General features: G+C 43.6%; 1 pseudogene; it reads left to right on the forward strand.

The window, feature by feature from the left end:
* Window positions 1-11,930: 11,930 nt before the first annotated feature.
* On the forward strand, window positions 11,931-12,084 carry LOC112550719 (annotated as a pseudogene).
* The last annotated feature ends 7,289 nt before the right edge of the window (window positions 12,085-19,373 follow it).

Genomic DNA, 19,373 nt, shown 5'->3' on the forward strand with positions numbered 1-19,373 from the left:
GAGAGAGTCAGATGGCTATGTTTTGCGTGTGTGTGCACATGCGTGCATGCACATGTGCATGCATGCACATGCATTTACTTTTATCAGAAATAAAGAAACCTTTCTGTAAAAGTGGCTCTTGCCTCAGCAAACTGAACCCACAACATGGAAACAACCATCTGAGTAAACAGGCAGCTAAGAGAATTTGGAACCAGAAGGGAAAAGACACAGACATGGAGACTCCGAGGAACCAAATTCATCATCTATGTTGGGGTTCTAAGAAAAAAGAAAAAAACCCTCCCCTCCTACCCACTTAAAGTAACATTATTTGATTATAAAAATAATGAATGTATCCAGTCCTACATAAAGCAGCTCCTTCTACAGTACAGTAAATTGTAACTTAGATCTTGAAAATAAATGTCCATGACTCACTAGCTTTATAGTTTCATAGTTTCATAGTTTTAGGGTCGGAAGGGACCTAATAAATCTTCTAGCCCGACCCCCCGCCAGGGCGGGAGAACAACAAAAAACCCTAAAAACAAAAACGGGACTCAAATGAGTCCAGCCAGGTAGGCATCCAGCCTCTTAAAGACCCCCAGGGTAGGGGCCAGCACCACCTCCCTTGGAAGTTGGTTCCAGCACCTAGCCGCCCTAACTGTGAAGTAGTTTTTTCGGATGTCCAATCTGTAACTCCTCTCCATCAACTTGTGCCCATTACTCCTTGTTATGCCAGCGGGGGCTAGGGGAAACAGCGTCTCCCCCAAACCCTTCTGGTTCCCCCTAGTGAGTTTATAGACGGTCACCAGGTCCCCCCTCAGCCTTCTCTTGTGGAGGCTGAATAGGTTCAGGTCCCGCAGTCTCTCACTGTAGGGTCTGCCCTGTTGTCCCCGGATCATGCGGGTGGCCCTCCTCTGGACCCTCTCCATGTTGTCCACATCCCTCCTGAAATGGGGCGCACAGAACTGGACACAATACTCCAGCTGCGACCTGACCAGCATCGCATAGAGGGGGAGGATCACCTCCCTGGCTCTACTCGAGATGCACCTGTGGATGCACGACAAGGTCCGGTTAGCCCTGCCAACCATGACCTCGCATTGTCGGCCCATGTTCATCTTGGAGTCAATAATGACACCAAGATCCCTTTCCGCCTCCGTGCTCTCAAGTAGGGAGTTCCCCATCGTATAAGTGTGCTGCTGGTTCCTACTACCCAAGTGCAGCACCCTCCACTTGTCCGTATTGAAACACATCCTGTTCCTGTTTGCCCACCCCTGTAACCTATCCAGATCCTTCTGCAATCTCTCTCTCCCTGCTAGCGTGCTCACCTCCCCCCAAATTTTGGTGTCATCAGCGAATTTAAACAGGTTGCTTTCCACCCCAGCATCAAGATCGCTGATGAAGAAATTGAACAGCGCAGGGCCCAGGACTGAGCCCTGGGGGACTCCACTACCCACCTCCCCCCAAGTCGAGTATGATCCATCCACCACCACCCTCTCAATGCGACCCTTCAGCCAATCTGCAATCCATCTGACTGTGTAGGCATCTATGCCACAGTCGCCTAGTTTATTAATTAGGATGGGGTGAGAGACAGTGTCAAAGGCCTTGCTGAAGTCCAGAAAGACTACATCCACCGCGACACCTGCGTCCATGGCCTTTGTGACCTGATCATAAAAGGCAATCAGGTTGGTCTGACATGATCTCCCCCTAATAAATCCATGCTGATTGCCCCTGAGCATCATTTCTGATGCCGGCCCATCACAAATGTGCTCCTTGATGATCACATTATCACTTTATGCTTTTTACATTAAGCATAAAGACTAATCTCGCCCCTTGCATAAAATAATGTACAACTCTCCTGTATATTAAAACTGTATACTGCATATGCATACATTAGCAATAACAAAGTTTCACTAATTGTCTTAAAAGACTGGACTGTATTGAAGTTATGTCTCTCTATCTCTCTCAATTATGTGGGCACACACACAAAATCAAACAGTACCAAGTTTCATAACGGTATTTATATTCTTGCTCAAAACCATAACTACTTTTAAAGATTTTTCTTTTTGTCACAGCGTTGTTTGTTCTTGAAAAAGAATCTCTTTTACAAATGCCTCTTGCTGACCATTTTGTCTCAAGATGACATTGTAACAGGATGAGCCCCAAGGATGGCCATGACACCCCCATTGCCTGTTTTGCAAACAACATGAAGCGAAGGATTGCAAATAGTCTGGAGGATGCAAGCTCAATTCAGAAGGATTTTGAAAGACTGGAAAGTTAGTCTAGAGCTGAGGATGAAATTCAATGCAGACAAATTCACAGAAGTTTAGGGCTGGAAGGGACCTCATGAGATCATCAGGTCCAGCCCCTCTGCTCTAGGCAGTAAAGACTGCTCAGGTCAAATAACCCCGCAAGGTGTGAGTCCAGCCTCATTTTGAAGATCTCCAGGGTAGGTGCCTGTACCACCCCTGCTGGGAGTCTATCCCAGAGTCTGGTCACATGAACTGTAAATAATTTTTTTCCTTAAATGAAGGTGCTACACCTTGGGAAGAATAATCAGAAACGCGATAAAGCGGGTGACACCAGGCTGGATGGCAGCATTATGGAAAAGGACTTGGGGGTGGGTCTTGGTAGATCACAGACTCAATGCAAGTCTGTGGTATCATGCAACCACACACCAGGTGAATGCGGTTTTGGATTGCATCAAGAGAAGCATCAGATGCAGGACACAGGAGGTGATATTGCCTCTCTACTCAGCACTGTTTAGGCCTCATCTGGAGTACTGGGTGCAGGTTTGGGCTCCACATTTTAAAAAGGACATAGAGAAGTCAGAGATGACCCAGAGGCAGGCAACAAAGTTGATAAAGTGCTTGGAAAGTAAGTCATATAAGAAGAGGCTGAAGGAGCTAGGTATGTTCAACCTGTGGGAAAGGTGCTTAAGAGGGGACATGATAGCAGTCTTCAAATACTTGAAGGGCTGCCATAAAAAAGAGGGAAAGTACCTTTTGTTCCTTGCTGTAGAGAGGCAGATGCAGACCAATGGCTTGAAGCTGAAGCAAAGAAGTTTAATTGGATATCAGGAAAACTTTCTTCACTGTTAGAATAGTGTAACAGTAAAATAAACTGCCTAGGGAAATCGTGCACTCTCCATCACTGGAAGTGTTTAAGATGCTGGACTGCCCCTGGTTGGGGATGATCCAGGCAAAACTATGTTTATGTTCTACTATGGCTATTTTCCATGCTTGTGGGCTTTTCTGGTTGCCCTTACCCCCACTTCCGTTCTGCTACATGTATCTGGGTGTTTTTAAGCACCCCTCAAAAGCACTGGGTGTTGGCTAAAGCCAAGGCTGAGGACTTTAGCTGAGGTGTACCAATGCTCCTGCTGGGACCAAAGCTGGCGACTCCTGACTAGAGGGTCTTGACCTTCTGCTATGGGTCTCACTGATCACCATATTTGGAGCCAGGAAGGAATTTTAGCCCATGGTCAGATTGGTATGGACTGTAGGGTTTTTGCCTTAATTTGTAGTGGGAGGCATGGCCCTCTGCCCAGGATCTCTTGAGCATATACTGACAACATTCATAGAAGCAAGACATTGGCTGCTGTGGTTCCCTTGCTATATCTGTGGCAGGTTAGTGTGTTACGTTTGTGTTGTGTCAGGGTTGATAGCAATCTTATGTAGAGCTTAGATTATGGGTTGTATAGGATGGTTTAGACAGGAATGATCCTACTTCAGGCAGGGGGCTTGACTAGATGACCTCTGGTGATCCCGTCCAGTCCAACTTCTCTATAATTCAGACCCAAGTACTCTGTCTAGCTCTAGTCCTCCTCAGACCCAACTTGGCTTACTTGGTTCCAGGCTTTGACCCCACTGCACACAATTGCACAGCCCAAGGCTCCAACCCCTGCTGACCTCAATCACTTTCTGATGCCTTGACCCCGCTAGACACTGGCCTGATCTATGGGGCACTGGCCCCTCTAGACATCAGCTCTCTCTATGGGGTTCAGAGCCCTCTTGCCCTAATTGTTTTAAGGGTTGAAATCGTGGTCTCCATTCTTCCCTATAGCCATGCCCATACCTTGCAGATGTTATTCTGTCAACGTTCTTTGCCTTCTTGAGGGGCTTCAGCCTTGGCTTTAGCCAACTGTAATTCTGGCTGCAGGCCTCTATCCATGTCCCACTTGTTTTGGCTTGGCTGTCTCATTTTCCAGGCCCCTGGCTTTGTCTCACATTTTGTCCCAGCCCCCTAACACTTCTGGCCCAGCCAAGGCTACTCACAGTTACTCCCAGCCCCCCAATACCTCTAGCCCAGGACAATGCTGCTTTTGTTTTATGCCAACCCCTGGCCCTTTATCTGGGCTGAGCCTCCTGAGTCTCTGACTGCAAAGCTGCCATCTTCAGCCTCTAAACAGTTTGGCTTCAGTTCCTATCACAGCTTGCCAGGTCACAAATCCTGAAAGAAATCTATTTGGGCTTTCCTTCTCTTACTGCAGGGTGCTGTCCAGGTACCCCCACCTTTGGCCTCCATACCACACCTACCAGCCACACCTGGTGCTCCTGTTTTATAACAGACAAACCCCTTATGAGTCTTCCTGGATCCTAGTCACCTTCTACCCGTTAGCTCCTCAGGTACCTGGATTGATTGGACTCCCTTTTGGTACATCTCAGTCCAGCAGAAATTTAGCTCTCAGTGGCAGTCAGGGTCTGACTGCCCTCTGGCTCAGGAGCCAGGATTTTTGTAAACTGGGGCTCAACCTTCTTAGTCCAGCACTCAGCCTGCTCCAAGTGTTTCTGCTTAACTAATGAGCTGCAGTCACTACTTGCTTCCCTGTTGCACTTTAACCTCTTGTGGACCTGCTTTAAAGCTCTCCCTCACCCAGCTGCCCACCTAACTGCAGCCCTTTGGTGTGGGCTCCCTTCTCTCTATGTAGCAAGGGTTAGAGATCCCTGCTACAGACATATAGAACAAAATATGTTCTATATGTTTTGGCTATAACATTTACAAAAAATGTTATAGCCAAAACATAATTACACAAGGAGCAGTCAATTTTGATTTTAGAAAACACAGAGCATTCTGGAAGACAAAGAGAAGCACCACATTAGGGAGGTGATATTGGTTGAGTTGATCGGCCCATCTTCCTCCCTAGAGTCTCTACCTCCCATTGGCAAACTGTCAGTGGAAAGGGTGAAGAAACTGACTGGCCACTGTTAACATTCTCCCTATTAATATAAGCCCCTTTCCAGGCTTTCAGCGCCTCTAGCTATTTTTAGTTGATATGATAACTGTATTACAGAACTAAGATGGATTTAAATCAAGTAAGTAAGGATGTATATCCAGTAGATCACTGTAAGAAACATTAGTTTTTTATAAATAATATAATATTCCAACTTCCTCTCCAAGTTTTCTCATTCAAGAACTGAGAACACTGGGTATACAGATTTTCATGCATGTACAATTGTTTTAAAGAATCAGGATAATGAGTCAATAGTTCTTACTTTCCAGCATAGCAATTTAAGTTCCCATTTCTAATATTAAAATTTTTAACAGTAGTGATTAAAAATTACTTTAGTTTCACATGTCACACATGCAAATTATACCTGAGCAATTTGGCATTTAAAAAAGTTATTTTTTTTAATTAAGACAATTTGAAAGTATATATGAAATACTTAAGAAAATTAAGCACATTGTAATATTACACCTTCCATTAATGGTACATTAAACATTTGCTACATTCACTAATTTCTCTAATTAGAATACACAAGTTATCATTGAGTTTGCTTACAGCTAACATTAATGTAGTGAAACTGTCGAGTATCTTATACTTAATTTGTGTATAATGCTTTCTAAGTCATTTAAATAAATTGTGTATTTTTTCCTAGTTTCCAAAGTAGATATGGCTTCTCTCAGAAGAGAACATAGTCCTCCAGCATGCCCCCCCTGAGAGACTGTGTATCACTTGCTGGATTCTGCTGCTCCAGCAGGGAGCAGAACACGCTCCTTCACAATCCCCACATTATGCTACAGGGAAACACATGCTGACTATGAGCGGTTTGAACCAGCCAATCAGGGCTGCCCTATACACTGCTGCCACCTGTCACCTGGCAGACTAAAGGAGACTGCAGAATATGCTGAGAAGTGTGCACACAGGATCCCTGCCTCAGGTACACAGTGTCAGCACTGCAAGTTTTCCGCTCCTCAGGGCCTCAGCATTTGAATGTCTCTATACGTGGCTCTGGAAAAGTATCTTTACCCAGATCAAACCTGGAAAAATTCTCCCAGATTATTTTAATATGTGTATGCCTATAACTTTTTTAATGCTTAGATGCCCATTAGTTTTTTCATCGTCTCCTTTTTTGCCGAATAGTGTTCAGATGTGTTCTACTCTGTTTTTGTTTTTTATGTTTTTTTAAAGAAGCATTACTAGAACTTGGTACTTCCTAGAAATATTCATTTTCTAAACTCTGTAACTATTTCATTAGTGTTTTCTGTTACAAAACTGGGGCATGGGTGGTCTTTCCTAGTGGTTAGACAGCCAAAGCATGGGTGCAGTCCAGATCATTCCATAAGAAGCTGGGGATACAAAGGGGTCTGGTGTAAGAACTGGAGTTGGGAGCCATAGCTGAAGTCAGAACAGGCTGCTGTCAGAATCCAAAGCCAGAGATAGGGTAAGATAAGGGTTAACCAAGATCAGAAACTAAAAGCCAGAGCTGAAGGTTGAACCAGAGTTAAGTCCAGAATCAGAGAATGCTAAGGGTCTTACTAGAATCAGAAGCCAAAATAGGAGCTAGGAGTCAGAATCAAAAAACCTGCAAGAAAGGTCAAGAACAAGACATTTCACCTTTTCCCAGATAGGGAGACTATGGGCTGGGGCTGGCTTTTAAAGGCTGGAAAGGGCTTTTAAGTGGGACCTGTTGCCTGTAGCTTCAGGGGATTGGCTGTCCTGAATGCCATACTCTGCCCAACTGGGACCAGGTTGCGGTTCTAGGCTTCCTGCAAGTTGTGCCTGTTCAAAAGATGACTTGGGCTGATCTAATTGGAACCAGCTGGCTCCAGGATTCTGGTCTGGCCTAATTATATTTTCTATAATGTGATAAAAGGCGTTTAATGCTTGAGTCCAAGGACTTTTTGAATAGGGAAGAATTCTCTATTCATATATATATGCTAAGAGAAACCAGATGGAAACAGAAATCTAGATTATATATCAAGTTTATAAACATATTTTCCAAATGTAGTTTGAAAGGAAAGCTAACTTATTTTGCAATATAATTGATTAATTAGCATTGTCTTTCCTTTCTTTTTAATGTTTTGTGATAACATGTGGAATATGTAACCATTTTGGTAAATTTACAAGGTTATAGACTGGATTATATGGTAGCAGAATTCAGGTCATAGGAAAAAAATATATAAAGAAAAAACTAAACTCTCATTGGTCAGTGGTAGACTGAGCCTCCCCGATGTCATTATTCCAGCTACTGGCTTTACTTGTAAGATCTTTATCTTTTTAATATAACTATAACAGTCCTGCTAGAGTTAGCAGAACCTTACCAACAATAATCAACATTATGGTCCAAAAGGGTTATTAGTTAATGATGTATGGAAGAAGCATAGTTCATTTTATTTTACTTAGGATGAAGACTTTTTACTATAAAGCCACTTTCAGATGAGTATTTCTAAAAAACGATTTTGTCAACAGGGCTTATGAAAGATTATGTTCCTAAAAATGACAATAAAAAGGCAAAGTAATAGTGCCATCTACTGTTCCTATTTTGTTTAGTAAAAAAACTATGGAATGCAATTTATTTTGTTCTGCTTTTTATTGTGAAGAAATATATTAATCCTTGTAGTTGTTTAACATGAACTACCTTTCCAATTATTAGTATTAATAAAGAATACCTCAATATGCTGTTAATAAAATACTGTAAAAAGGTTAATGTAAAACCGAATGAAACATTAAAACAAGTATCTGGTAGACTTTGGACAAAAGGATAATCCAGCAAGCTGGGCATGATCTGTTATCCAACAAAACTATCCAAAGTGCTCTTTAAAAGACCTCTCATTATCAGTTAAGCTTGCATTATCTTTTACAGTTCCAATAAAATCAAAACAAGTGCATCTTTTTAAAAAGAAAATATACTGTATCTTGGAAACTGAACAAAATTACCGCTTTTATACAACATACACACATACCTATACAACAAAATACACAGAGAAACAGAGAAAAATTCTATTCAGAAACTTAACTTTACTAACTTAATTAATTCAAACCTCTGCCAGTTATCTGTAAATTTTGTGTAAAGCCAGTTTCACAAAACATTGGAGAGAACAAAACTAAATTAATTGTCTGCAATACCAACAACATTCCTTTCTCCTATTCTTTTCTTCTTGTGAATCTTAAACCCTAAGTAAATAACAGACAAGATAAATCTTTAGAATTAAACCAAATCTTAAAATTCAATATCAAATAATATTTCACAGATTGCAAGGAAACGTTTTTCCATTGTTTTGTTGATTTGTTTTAGTCAACAAATAAAAGAAACAGAAACTAGATTCTCAAGTGGGAGTCAAGAGGTATTCTGACAGTATCCTGAGTAATGCAGCACATTTAAAGTAAAGGACACCCAGATCTTCAACTTCTAAGGCATCTTTATACATGTTCTGAGGGTGGGGAGGGGAGCACTTTAATTAGAGCGGTTTTCAGGAGTTGCTCTAATTAGAGTGCCTGAAGCAGCTTGTGTATTCAGCATCCCATGCTTCAAAATGGTGGTGAGATGCTAAATACACAAAATAAGCTTTAGTTAAAGCTCCCCCTCACCGCCATTTTGAAGCACAGGGATGCTGAATACACAAGACATCAAGGCTGCTGGAGCGTGCTAATTAGTCTGAGTCTGCTCTGATGTGCTGTAATTATAGCACATTGAAACAGACATCCCACACATCTACTGGCACCTCCAGATGCCTAAGTCTTGTCACTAAAGACAATCATACAGCCAAAAAGCTTACTTCTCTCAGTGAAGTCAAGATCGACTAAAATAGAGGAATGACTACATAACAGAAGGACAAATATGACAAATATTTATATCAGTACCCAAATTAGACCTTTGTTCTTCATTTAGGAGTTGTATCATCCAAGCTATAGTCTTTGCTAAGGATCAGTTTCTGAGATCATTGGTTCTTATTTTTATTTAGTAAATCAGTTACTAACGGCTACTTAAATTTTTAAAAATATTTGAATCTTGTGCTGGGATCAAAAATATTTGAATCTTGTGCTGGGATCACTGGACATATTAAAAACTATTCTTTTCCTTCCTATTCTGTAAAATGACACTAGATGGTGCTGCAAAGTTGCAAACAAAGCAGCAATTCTCCGAATTAGTTGGCTGGAGCTGAACCAAATGTTCAAAATGATGTATTTACTCAAATATAAGACAAGGGTTTTTTTTCCCCCCAGTCAGCATGTGGAATAAAGCGCCTCATCTAACATTCACAGACAAGGAAACATCATTAACTACATTGTCTATCAATAAGATACTACCAAAAGCAGCATGTCCTCAGTAATGGAAACTGTGACAGGGGCAAGCTTTCATGCCCAGTGCAAGCACCGACCTGTTTCCTGTCTATGGGCCAGCCACCCACCTCACTCTCCTGCCATGCCTTGATGTAATGGTATTGAGGTGTTAATTAGGAAGGAGGCTGCCCATTTTGAACCCTAATGTTTTGGGGGTATCCATAGCTCTGTTCCACCCCTACAGAGCGGCCCAAGCCTCGCAGATGGCATTCTAGGCAGCTAAACTCAGCCGTCCCCTTCGCCCATCAGCTGTGGTCCCCTCTCTGGGACCTTTGGTTCCCCCTTAGGCCCTGGCCCCATCTCTGGCCAGTCGGGACCCCAAGCTTCTTTGCTCTGTGGGCATCCCTCGCGGTGGGCCCCTGGCCCTTTTGACCCCTCTCTGGGTCATGGCTCCAGCATGGACCAGTTGGGTACATTGGATTAGGTCTAAGCTGCATGTCTGCATGCAAGGTTTGGGGGGTCCCCCATTCCCAACTCAGGTGCTTCACAAAGTGTGCCTGGTCCCACGGGCTCATTCACCATACACCCCAGCAGGCTCAGGTGCTTTAAGAAGCTTACCTGGCCTTCCCTGCATTATATAACCCACCCAAAGGTTGGGGCTGAGGTTAAGGCGCCCCGACCCGCCTTACACTGGGAGGTGATCACTCCTGGCATTTACATGGGCATTGCCATGCCACCAGCAGTCCCACCAGGGTTTCCTACCCTGGCAGGGTGCAGTTTTAGATCATGCCCTGGACCAATAAGGCCTCCAAGCCATCCCCATAGCTTCACCCTTACCTCCAAAGTGTTCCTGGCAGAGCTCAGCAGAGAGAGGTTTCTTCTCTTCTGGCTGATCATGAACGGTCTCAGGTCAGGGAGCTGGGCCGTAAAATGGCCACCCTAATCAGGCACCTGCCCCTCCCTGGCCGAGTCATTAAAGTGGCAGGTACTACCAGTGCCCTGCCACATAAACTGACTATGAAGTTGATTAAATGCAACTAACACCGACCTTGACTATAAAACACATGGTCCATACTGGGCAAATATACTGAGAGAACCTACCACAAGGATAGGTTAGCACAGCCCATCTGAATAAGATGTATAGTATTGCCTATTATGCACGGCCCCTTTCAGCACCAACTCTTTTTCAAGTCATGGTGAGCCACTATACTGCCAGCCTGTCTCATATGATCAGTGTGGTCCCACCATCCATGAGATGGATCTGGACCAGGCTGCCCTGAGCCTCAACTATTTATACATTTTTGGAGGATCCCAAGACTTGTGACAAGAACACCCAGATCCAGTTATGAGTGAAGGGGTTAATTAGAACATGGATCCTTTGTGTGTGTGTGAGGTGTGGGGGGTATCTGGAATATACACACATATGAGCAGCGCTGAGTTCTGGGGGTCACCATGGCTTGAAACACTGTAGACTCTGCTGAGGCTACTTTAATATTGTAAATCATGAACTGTTACACACCCATAGTGCTAAAGGATCACTAAATCATAATCAACCCATAGTGAACACAGAATACAGCTTACACCATTTATCTTAACCAAAATCTAACTTTATTAACTCATTAAATGTATTAATACTTTCTACATACATTGAGAGAAAAACAGTTCAATGGTTTCATCCAATCCCAGATGTTATTCCACTTCACAGAAAAGGTAGCCAATAAGTTCCTGAAAGTAGAGGTGGCCATCTGTGGGTAATGGCTGTTTTTCAGTCCAGATGTTGGTGGATGACGACACACACACAACTTCTTTGTTGTCCCCCCTTTTATGCTTTTTCTTTAACTTCACTCCTCTGATAATTATTAATTTCTGGGTATCGTTGATTGGTTTCCCTATGGTCATCATACTGTTCATGTTTTCATCCTATCAGCATATTCCTCTGTTCCAACAAACCCATCACATGCACACATGTTAATTTGGTCTTTTACCAGTGTCTTAATTTGGGCATGTCCTGGACTTTTAATTTGATCTGTCCATCAAAACCAGAAATTCCCAAAGCTCTGCGGTTGGACTCTGCCCAGTTGGCCTTCTCTTATCACCCTTCATTAACATAACCAATCATTTCATCCCTCTGATTCAGTCAGTTAGTGCTAAATTCAGTTAATTTGAGCTAGTAACAAGGCCTACATTTCACACACCTATGTTGATAACTCTGGAACATAAGCTCCCTATGAAAGCGAGCTCAAGGCTAGCTGATAGTGAAAACACAAAATGCAAAAGAACAGTTCAAATAATAATGAGGCTATACAAAAACTTTAGTAATGGTTAAATAAGGCTTAATATAAAAGTTCAAACAATACTGTAATTCACCACTCAAGCAGGTTCACCTAAAGCTAAATGTGACAAGCTACCCTAAAAGAGCCTTTTGGCTTTGGACTAATAGCACGTATAGTTTATACCATTTGGGAGATGCCTTGATCAACAAGAGTTTCCCAGGATGAAGCCTGTCCATTGTATTCTAGGCTGGCTGACCCCTGAGTTTCCCAAATACATGAAACTTGACTGCACAATTCTGTGGTAATGGGGAACTGTGTTTGCACTTCCACCCTGGCTTGCTCTTTTGTCCTTTTGGCTAGGAGCAAGCATCATTAGGGAGAATCTGAACTCCAACATCTTTGGGCTTGAGGCCTGCACGTATGATACCTGACATGGATTCGGGGAGTATCCAGAGTTCCAGACTGATGGATCTGGGAGGGAGGAGACTTGCCCAACCACACAGATTTGTATAATTGAGCTTGGCTCAGTTGATTTGGAATTCAGAATTAATTTGCTCTTAAGCCAAAAAAAAAAAAGGCTGTACTATATATAAGTAGGCAAAAAGTGCTGCTTAAAAGTGTGTTTATGGAGTACCTGTGATAAAACTTGCAGCAGTTTCAGAAAATAATGAAAATGCATCAGTTGTGGATTAACTAAATTACAATAGGCATGTTTATTTGAACGTCAGTGTTTTCAAATTTGCTTCTTACTTCCATGTGCTCAGGGAGAGTAGGGTCAGACAGTAAAGGGGAGAAAGGGGCTACAGAAGGAAAAAGTAGGAAGAAGTTGGTGGGGGGCAGAGGGCCAGGGGGCCACCTGAACCCCCTAGCTTTTTTTTCCCTGCTAGAGCAGTGGGAGAGAGACAAATGCAAAGCAAATCTCCAATAATTAGATTCCATACATGGAAAATTATAAGCAGGCAAGGTTCTTTGAGTAGACGTGATATCTTTTATTAGACCGGCTGAGCAGGGTGATAAATCATCCATCTGACTGACATCCAGGTTGCTGGGAAAATGTTTAAAATGGAGCTGGATACTGTGCGGGCCGCCTCCCGATCCCGTCCATGTCGCCATGTGCGAGCCAGGAGCGATATGCGGACCCGTCTTTGCGGGGTCAGAGGAAACCGTGTGGCGGCAAGGCACACACAGGCTAGAATTAGTCACAGACGCGTAGTGGTTGATTCAAAGATTATTTACTTACACCCAAGATGGTCGCGGTGTAGGCTGGACAGTTTCCCAGGTTCAGCTCCACTTAAGTCCTCGTTGGAGGACTACGACAAACTCGGTTCTTGGGCCCCGGAGTTGTTAAGGCTCTGCGGGTTCGGCAATTCTTTCCCAACGGAGTTGTCGAAGCTCCGTGGGTTTGGTTCTTGAGTATATAGGATAGGGATACATCTAGGATTGCGCTCGGCGACGGGGAGAGGCCAGAGGCTGTTTAGACCTCTGTTACCTTCTTAAGAAATGCGTTGGGTTCGTAAGGATCCACAGCGCTTAGAGATCTTCACGCTCTCCCTCTCGGACTCCAATTGCTTTCTCTCCAACTTGGGCGGAAACCACCCAAGCTCTTTATATGGCTAGCAAGCCAATTGCTAGCCGCCACGTGTGCATAATTTAACACCAGCCAATAATGGGGCTCGAATTAACATACAAATGGCAGGAACTCCTTTGCACCGTGCATCTCTGAAATGCAAAAGAAATGTACCATGCAAAGAAAGCCATAAATTGGCAGGAAAATTCTCCGTTGCACCGGAGTTCTCCTTTACAGCAGAAAACTCCACCGTGCAAAGCAGCTGTAATTTGGCGGGAAAATAATTTAGCAGTGCCGAAGCACACACAAAAACAAAAATCACACCCTTGGGTTGTGACAGATACAGGCTCTACGGTATCTGGTATCTCATATTCAGAATATGAAAAAACTTTAAAAAATGTGAAATCAAGGTTAAGAGAGCACTATTGTTAAAAGCATATACAGGAGAAAAGATTGTGCCAAAATGTGTTGTGTCAGTGCTAGAATATAATGATAAATGGCACTTCTCAGACTTATATATCATTGAAAAACAGGGACCCACTCTATGGGGTTATGAATGGTTAAAAGATATTCCCCAAGACTGGAATTGTGTAAAGATGCTACGGGTACTTTCAAAGGTCCCTGTAGAAACAGTTAAATAACAATTAGAAGGTCTATTAAACCAGACCTATGAAGTGTTCAGGGAAGGCATAGGAACACTTTAAAACAAATCAAAGTCAGGATAATAATAGATGAAATTGCTCAGGCCAAGTTTCACAAAGGTTGGCTAGTCCCTTACACGCTACATGCCAAGGTAGAAATAGACCGCTTAGAAACAAAAGGCATACTTTCAAAAGTATCCTGGAGTCAGTTGGGCACTCCTATAGTGCAAATTGTAAAAAAAATGTGGTGCAGTAAGGGTATGTGGTGACTTTAAGGTTACTATAAATCCTTTATTGAATTTGATAAATACCCCTATCTCAAAATTAAAGATAGTTGGCTACATTAGCAGGGAAACAGAGATTTAGCAAAAATTGATTTAGTGCAAACTTACTTCTAGGTGGCAGCAGAAGATTCAAAAGTTTACCTTACCATAAACATGCACAAAAAATGGCAGCCTGTGGTTGTGAGTCTGCAAACAGGTCCTTTGTACAACACAGTGCAAGCGACACCTAATATTGTTTGGTGCATTGGCCCCTGCCCAAACAAGGTGACACATAATATTGTTTGGCACATTGACCAAGTATGAGATACATGGGTGACTGCCGAACAGAGTACAGAAGCAATGGTTGAAACCCCACCTGTTGCTGAGCCACTGGCTTTGGGACCTACAACAACAATCAGTAATGATACATCAGACCATAGGAATGCTGACCAGCCAGGACCTAATTATGCCAAGCCTGAATCTGATATGGATGAATGAAGGCCACCTCCTCAGGACTGTGTTCAACGAAGGAAGAAAACCTAATCATGAACCCAGTATAGGAGTCAATTTAGCACATTCTCAGGGAACCTGTCTAAAAGGTGCTCAACAGTACCCAGAAAGGAAATGCAAGACTCGTGAGGGTCCTGTACACAAGCCAGGAGGCTTTTCTGATGCACTGTAATTACTGTGGACAGTTTTCTAAAAAAGCACTTTATTCCCCTCCACAAACACAGACCCTGTCCCCCGCCCTCCTTCCCAACAGAACCCTTCCTCCCTCCCTCCCCCACAGCATACCCCATTTCCCACTGCCTCCTGAACCACAGTTTCTCTCTCACCCCCTCCCCACAAAGCCCCTTCATCACCCATCCCACCCACCACAAATAAAGCATCCTCTTCCCTGTGCAGACTTCATACAGTGTGCTCTGTATGCCCTCCCGGGGTGGGGGCAGTGAGGTGGTGGTGCCTGGGAGTAGAGCTCCCAGCACTCCAGCCTCTGGCTGCACCACCAGAGGTGCACATGCCACAGTGAAGTGGTTGCTGCCCAGGGGCAAGGATAACTGCTGTTCTGCTGGCGTGGCCGGTTACCCTTCCTGCAGCCAGCACCCAGGGCTAGCAAAGCCTGCACATGATGCTGTCCCCACTACGGGCAGTTCCTCCTCTGGGGACATATGAAGCCAGAGCAAGTGACAGGGGTGGGCTGCTGGATGATGCTGGGGATGTGGACCACGGTGGGATGGACTCCTGCTGTCCTGAGGGGCTCTTCCCTGGTGAAGCCTCGTCACTGCCACCAGGCTGCTGCAGAGGCTCTGGCAGTCCACCTGCGATGGAGCCCACTACCTACTTCAGGCTCACAATTGTTCCCTCATAGATTGCTGCCCTGCTGCTCTTTTTCATTAGGGATTTTAGCTTCCAATGAGTGACTCCCTTATTGGAATCTCCCCAAAAGCTTCAGCTACTCAACAGGGTAGAGGGGACAGGCCACATTGTTACATAGCCAAAGACATTTTCCTGAAGCTAAAGTCTACTGGTGGACGTGATTCACTCCAAACAGATGGACACAATTCTGCAGTGCACCATCTTTGACAACTTGTATCTTGTCCAGAACATCCTCAATCTTGCTTGTGGGGATGGTCAGTCATTTACCTTCCTATCTCTCAATCAGAAGAATGCATAACAGGATGGACCATGGTTACTTCAAAGGTTCTCTGAGGACATTTGGTTTCAATCCCCACTCCATGCAGTTTCTCCAGGTGCTGTATGTCTGGAGTGCCTGGTCAAGCTCAGCCAGACCCTAATAGAGCCATGACTTTTGGGTGTGGAGTGTATCAAGGATGCCTGATGTCCATCCAGCGCCATGCCATCACTGTCAAGCCCTTCTGGCTAGTGCATAAGCAGTTGATGGGGTTAGCGCTCATTGAGCCAGCTGTGAGAATGGTCCTCTCAGTGTGTGCAGATGATGTGCTCCTTGCTATGCTGGACCTTTTATAGTTAGTTACGCTAGTTTATAAATGTGTGGGAAGTAAAACAGGGATGCTAATGCACACACACTAGAAACAACATCTCAGGGCTAACACATCTCAAAGAATTCCAGCTGACAATGGAGAAGGCCTGCATAGTTTTTCTCCAGTGACAACATGCCTTGGGATTGTGAGTAAAGTATTACAGAACTGTGGCTTAATTAGTTTTGTATGTAAATAAACCAGTGGTTTTTTTACCTATGGTACTGAGCATGCCTGTCTTAATCCTTCACTTCAGCTCTCAGGCTTTTTGGGTCAGTTTAATAACAATAATTTGACCTAAACACCCTCCACCCTTTTGGTCTCTGTTTACCTCCCACAGGCACAGCTTTTTCATCTTAGGTCTAAACTGAAGTCTGTTCACTTTCACCCTCGACTACACCTATGCACATAGGTGTTCCTCATTAGTGCCCCACAACAATCAAGAGTGGATACCTACGAAAACTCAGGGACTATTAGGGCTGTGCAAAACAGCACCGTTCCGCTTTGACTTCTGTTTCAACGGAACAGTGTTTCATTTTGAGTTTCATTTTGTTTCATCAAAACTGTTTTGCTGTTTCAATGCTGTTTCGCCCATAGACTATTCCACACCCAACGCCGGGAAGATCGGTGCTTCCTCTGGCCCCAGCCAGCAGTACCAGCCTCCTGTGATCCGGCAGGTCAGATCAGGGGCTCGCCCACACCTCCAGGAGGGCTGCAGAGGCTGTGCTGGACTGTTCTCAGGGATGTGAGCCCCCAGTCTGCCTGCCAGATCACAGGAGGCTGGTGCTACCAGCTGGGACCGGCACTGAGCCAAGTTAAACTGGCTTTGAGACTCGAACTGTTTCAAAACTTTCAAAACATTTTACGTGCCCTTATTCTGTTTCAAAGCTGTTTCAAAGGCTTTTGGTTAATTTCAATTTCACTGTTTCAAGCTCAAAACACATTGAAACAGCTTTGAAATGAAACACCGGGCAAAATTTCACTCAGCCCTAGTGAGTATGTCCATCTCAGGAAGTTTTCCAATGACCAAAAGCATCAAGGGTTTCCAATTACCTCAACTATTAATACCAAGCCTCATTGATATCCTTTCTGCCACTTTGCCTGTCTTGGCAATAGGTGCAACTGTAAACAATGTGAGTCCTGGCCTAATTATAATAGTGATTATGCACGTGTAGGATGACTAGAGGTTAGAAGTCTCTGGAACATCTAAACTTCTGACCTTGATGAGGCTATGACCTCCTTAGAAAACTGAGGCATGCACAGTTGAAACCTTGTTGTATAACAAAAGAGCAAGAACTTTATGTTAATAAGTTATGAAGTGATAATGAATATGAGTGGTCCAAGAAAATGATACTGTTGAGTGACTTTGATTGATCAAGATGTGCAAGCAGTGATTGGACCATGGTATGATTGGCAGGTGGCGTGAAGCGGCCACTACAAAAGCCAGTGTGAGGCACCACCTTGGGGTGTGCGTATGTGCATGTGCACGGTGGTGCATGTGGGTGCATGTATGTGCGTAGGTGTGAGTGTGCACGTGTGTGGGTGCGTACGTGTCTGTATGAGCTGAGTTTGAGAGCCTGAGAGTTTGGTGTCAGGTTGGTTTGCTGGAGAGGCTGGGAAGACTGGGAGTGCGGGTGCTAAGTGGTGCATGTGTGGGGACACTGGACTTCTCACTTGAGATACTCCCTTCACTTCCCATCGGACAGGTAACGTATCACCCTTCCCATTATCATTGCCCCTGTGCTAAGCCAGTCCTTACAACCTCCAGCAGTTTTCTGACCCTCATAGATGCACTTGCTGTTCCACCTTTCTTCAGGCAATGTGACTATCCAAAAGCCACCACCCTTCGCCCCTCTCTGTTCCCTATCCTCCCAGTCCCCCAGTCTTGCAAGAGTGCCAGTGCTAAGTTCACCAAGTTCAATTCACAACACCCACATCCTAGAGAGAGAAAATATCCAGGTGGGGATTTTAATGGCCATACAGAAGTTGTGTCACAAGATACGCACCACTAATATCCAAGAGTGGAGTAGAGGACTGCAATGCAATGATTAAATTTGACACTTATCTGTGCATCTCAAGCAGGAACAGTATACACTTGTGTTTGCTCTCTCCCTAAACCAGTGATTCTCAGATGAAAATGAAAAGGCAGTATCTAAATATGAAACAAAGATTACACTTTACAACAGAGTACTGCTTCAGTCTTACTTGTGATCATGTAACTGAAGCATTCAAGAAAGAATGTTGCAATGCAAAAGCAGGCTCCAAAATTATGCTACTTCATGCAAAATGTATGTAAATTGAAAGGGAAGTACTAACACTTCACTTCAGGCAGGCTGTAGTGAGTGACTCTGGCAGCAATAAATGCAACCTTATCCTAGACAAACCCACAGACATTAATGAGTCAAACATTAACATTTCTGCCATGGAATAGAAGTGCTTGAGATAATTGAAAAATTAGAACTAATACTCAAAGGCTTGTTGTTCTCAGAACTGACAGCACCTCAGTGATGATAACAAGGAAGGAGGAATATGGACTCCCTCGAGTTCTCATAGATTACATTCGTCATTTTCTATAATTTGCAGTGCCCCATGCATCTGAACAAAAACTTCCAAAGACCATCAAATTTGTTATAGGAGAAACATTTTTTTTTCTTGTTGCATACTGCCAAAAAGCATATTGCAGAGTTTTTGAAAATATCATATAAAAAGAAGAACCACTGAAGTAAACAACACTTTTCTACATTTTTGCACTGAATTGAACTTTACCCCCACCCAAGAAATATAGACCTATATAAAGAGCAAAAATTGGGAGAGAGACAGGGAAGCAAAATTAAGCATTTGCTGGAAGTAGAGGAAGGGCAGGACTTAAAGGCAAAGAACAGGATAACTGTCTATTAGGATCCAACCTATGATCTGAGTTTGAGATAGTCTAGTTTTAAAAAGGTGAACAGGCAGGTTTGAATTATTTAACTGGGGCATGATGCTCCAAAAATGTGGTATTGTCAGGCTTGCATATCAAAGAGGAAATATAATATCATGCATTCGTCCCGTTTGTGAGCATAGTTATGACTTTAGAATAGCCCTAGGAGCAAACTTCTACAACACTGCTGTTTAGGAGGAGAGTGTAAAAAATCCACCCCAAAAGCAGGAA

Source organism: Alligator sinensis, unplaced genomic scaffold (genome assembly GCF_000455745.1).
Source record: "Alligator sinensis unplaced genomic scaffold, ASM45574v1 scaffold244_2, whole genome shotgun sequence".
Taxonomy (NCBI): Eukaryota; Metazoa; Chordata; order Crocodylia; family Alligatoridae; genus Alligator; species Alligator sinensis.